Source organism: Acinonyx jubatus, chromosome A1, assembly GCF_027475565.1.
Source record: "Acinonyx jubatus isolate Ajub_Pintada_27869175 chromosome A1, VMU_Ajub_asm_v1.0, whole genome shotgun sequence".
Lineage (NCBI taxonomy): Eukaryota > Metazoa > Chordata > Mammalia > Carnivora > Felidae > Acinonyx > Acinonyx jubatus.
Window position 1 is genome coordinate 58,397,280 of NC_069380.1, and position 4,487 is coordinate 58,401,766.

Sequence of the window (4,487 nt, forward strand, 5' to 3'; positions counted from 1 at the left end):
AAAGCCACTGGCAGAAATCAAAATGATTTTGTTGAATCAGCAAGCAAAACTATTTTTTGACTACTTTATGACCTCTTCTAAAGTTTTTTTCATTGGCAACATAAAGATATGAAATGAGCAGGGGCTGTAGGTAATGGACCAGAGTGTGATTCTACCACCCTTCTATGTACATAAGCTTGGACATAGTGTATTATGTTACCTAATATCTTTGAGCCTGTCATAACTAATTTGTGAAAAAAGAAAACATTTTCTTGCTTCATTATAATACACTATTTAGGAAATGTATCAAACAACATGTCCAGGCTCATTAAAATGGTCATCACTATAAGTTTTTAAATATTTCATTGATGCTGTTCATACTAGGTATGAATACTATGCTCGTACTATGGCAGGGATCAAGATTGCACAGGTTGATGACACAGTGCAACTTATGTTTCAAAAAATCCTGAAAATACACCAGTGCTAGAGGAAAAGTGAAAGTTATTTGGGCAGGAAAAAAAAAAAACACCATAGAAATATGTGAAGTAAGTTAAGCTGTGAAAATAAAAGTACCAGGCTGAGGCAGGTGTGCAGTTGGCAGTGTGAGTCCTCAGCCACCTGGCCAGCCTGCCTGAGAAGAAGTGATAGCAGGAGCCCACTGCTGTCTGTGCTGCCTCCACCACTGTCGCTGGGAGGTCTGAGTGCCAGCCTGCAGCCATGGCTTACTGCTTGTGGGAAGGGAAGGGTCAAATCATGTTTGTGACCAAAGAAGACCATGAAACTCTGAGCAATGCTGAGCTGGTGGCTGATGATAGATAACTATGATCCATAAGAGGAGCACGGATTGATCCTACCAAATGGAGACATTAACTGGAACTGCCCATGCCTTGGGGAAATGGCCAGTGGCCCCTGTGGCGAATAGTTCAAGTCGGCCTTTTCCTGCTTCCTGACAAGGAGTCAGACCGTGTATATCACTTCTGGGCCATGCAGGAATGCATGCAAAAATACCCTGACCTCTATCCCCAGGAAGATGAGGAGGAGAAGGAGAAGCCAGCAGAACCTTTACAAGAGGGAGATCCCACTGAGGCCACTACAACCAAAGAAGAGGAAGGGTCAAGCTAATGAAGGTCACAGGCACTGAACTCCAGTCCTTCTGCTGCAAAATGACGTGAACCTTTTGCAAAATGCTTTTTGTTCATTCTCTGAGAAGGTGCCTTTCCAAACTCTACTGTTTTGTCCACTATAATCTGAAAAATAACTTTTTTCGATGAGGGTCTTGGTCCTTTGACACATACAGTGGGAAAACTATGTATGTCTTACATAAACCTATTGGCAAATGTGACTGTCAGTTTTGAATCCTCAGATTACTCTGAATTTTGTCACTTTGAAATAATGTGCTGACTGTGCTCAGCAACCAAAAATCGTTATTTGGGAGTGTCTTGTGAGTGAGCTGATTTATTTGATTATATTCCTTTTAGTATATTTTATACCCTTTTGGGAAATGAAACAGAAACAGAAACATCTTCCTTTAAAAACTCTGGAGTGGGGCCATTCCCAATACAAGAGGCCAGATGATCAGATACTTATTTCTCAAGATCTGTCTTGACTGTGTTTCATCTCTGATACATTTTGGTTTCCATTTTTGCATAGAGCTCCAGGTTTTCTGTGTTTGGAAATTTGAGCTTTGGACCCTCTGAGTGAAAACCCCTTTCTAAGTGAAGAGAAAGGCTGGTTTTGCTGTTCTTGTTATTCCAAAAGCCCTGGTTTGGGGTATGTGTTCACAATGGCTCTGTGCCAGCCTGTTCAGATGCATGTTCTTGAGAGGTGAGGACCTAATTGCTACCGAAGTAGCAGCCAAGGGAAGAAATGATATAAATTAAGTAGTCAATTAAAAGGAAAATGTGACTTTTACCTGAAAAAAAAAGTGAATGTCAGATAAGAGTACTCAAACAATAAAGGAAAGAGAGAGTAGAGTGTAGAAATTTTGTGAACTTAAAGTAGAGATCCAGTTTATGGGAATCTGCACTCAGCATCTAGCTAGTAGTTAGATGAAGGGAAAACGATTGCATAAATGCATAGACAGATTTGAGAAATACTGTAAGGGTAGAATGAATTTGTTGGGGTCAATGAATAGGGAATAGAATAATTCCCTATACATGAGTTCTCTGAGGAGGTTTTCTTAAGGAATAACGTAGGTATATGGAAAGCATAAGGGAGCTAAATGAGTTTTGAAATGGACGTTTTCAGTGTTGGGTCACTCTGTGTGCGTGTATACACATAGAGGGAATATGTGATACATTTTGATGCTAAATTTAGAACTCTTACGTGGAATAAAACACAATTGAAGTTTTTTTTTAAGTTTATTTATTTTGAGAGAGAGAGAGAGTAGCATAAGCAGGGGCAGGGCAGAGAGAGAAACAGAGAGAGAATCCCAAGCAGGCTCTGCACTGCCAGTGTGGAGTCCAATGCCAGGCTTGATCCCACAAGCTGTGGAATCATGACCTGAGCCAAAATCAAGAATTGGATGCTTAACCAACTGAGCCATCCAGACACCCTGCAATTGAAATTGTTTAAGTATATTGAATGCCATCTCAGCAATGCATTTTCTGTGCATTGGTTTTCACTATTTTCAAACATTTGTAATCAAAGTGATTGAGACTTTTATTGGTATCAACTAAAATACATGAAACACATTTTTCTCTTGATCAATGTTGATAGGTTAAAAGTAAAAATATGATAGTTTTTCTTCCTAAAAATATGAAGGGTAGATTTTTGTTTCGGTTAGTCCATGTAAAAGAGAAAAGAACCACTGGCGGCTTCTGTACTGTGGTTTCAGATGGTCACTGAACATCCTTTCACTTAATTTATTCTCATTGCTTCTGGCCCAGTTCTGTCATTGACTTGAAAGACTTTTCATATAAATGACACTAATGCTCTTTCACACTGAGTGCTGGCAGCTCACATAGGAATATCATCTAGAAAGTATTTTTTATCAACTTTTGATTTGTTTTATATGAGAATTGCAAGTGAGTTCACTATGAGTTATTCTTCGAGTATGAGAGGACTAAATCAAATTGATCACTGTTGGAATAAAAATCAATAGAAAAAAGTAGAACTATATCTTGAATCATCTATATTTCATTTTATAACTAAATTTTAATATAAATTTATGAAGTGTATATTTACTTAAATTAATCAATGTTTACATAGTGCTTTTGAATGAATAAACCATACATACATACACACACAAGATACACACATCTATTGGAGGAGTCAACATGGCAGAGACACAGGGGGCCCAAAATTCCCTTGTCTCTCAAACACAGTAGTATTGAGGCCAGAAGACTTGGAATTCCAGGAATCCTAGCCACAGAGTGATAGAAACATCTCCAGGGGCCCATGGAGACAGCTTGGTGAGACTGAGGTGCATGCTTGAGAATTGGGAGAGAGAAAACAGGCACCATATGAACAGCGCTGGGGTAACCCCTTTAGTGGAGAGACAAAAGGAAGAGAAGGAGAGGCTGTTGAAGTATGGGATTGTATTTGGACAAGATAAAAACCTCTCTGGACCACCAACCGGGGAACAGAAAAAATGGAGAGAGCCAGTCTCTAACTTGCAAACAGCCTTAGGAATGATGATCTAGGATTGTGCGACTTTCTCTGGACTGGAGCCAGCTGCTGGTGTGCATGCCTGGCCTGGGTCAGGAGGAAGGGGAAGCCAGCCCCAGCTCAGTGGTGAGCTCAGAGGCACATTGGGAGAGCAATACCCTCTCTCCAGTGCTGTGGGAAGGTGTATTGCTGCTCCAAGGACAAAAATCTCTGCAGGCATCAGCCAGAGGCCCTTTGTCAGCTAGGGAAGTGGCATTACCCCAGAACCGGGGCATGGAGTGGGATCCTTTAAGACATCTGGGCTGGAATCCCAGCCAAATTCCTGGGAGGTGCAGGAGTCTGTGGAGCGGGACAAACTGGCCTGCTTGTGCCCCTGTAGCGCTGTGAGGACGGGCTGAACAAAGTGGTTGGGACACCCAGTCCAGGGAGGAGAGCCTGGGGTGTCTCCATTTTTCTTCCCATCACCAACACGGTGGGGCTTCAGGGAACAGAACAGCAGGCCCCCAGTGAAGACATGACCTACTTACACCTAACCCCACCCCTCCATGCCTGGTAACTGCATATCTACAGGAGTGAGATTGACACTGACCAAACCAGAAGGGCCCTTCTCCAAACCAGCACAGCCACTGGTTACAAGGCACCATCAGACAACAGTCCAGCAGTTTTGCATTTTCTGATTTGATTTTTGGTCAGTTCTTACTTTATATATCCTCTCTCTCTCTCTCTCTCTCTCTCTCTCTCTCTCTCTCACCCCCTCCCCCCCTCCCTCCCCCCCCCCCCCCTCCGTCTCTGGATTAAGCCATGTGTTTCTCTGATTATCTGTTCTCTGCCTGGTCAATTGTTTTTCTCCCTGCCTCTGTCATTTCTGTCTTTGTATGGGATAAGGCTTAGTCCACCAC

At 42.1% G+C, this 4,487-nt stretch overlaps 1 pseudogene; it reads left to right on the forward strand.

Moving 5' to 3' along the window:
• The first annotated feature begins 272 nt into the window (after window positions 1–272).
• LOC128314484 (mitochondrial intermembrane space import and assembly protein 40-like) lies at window positions 273–2,536 on the forward strand (annotated as a pseudogene).
• Window positions 2,537–4,487: the final 1,951 nt, after the last annotated feature.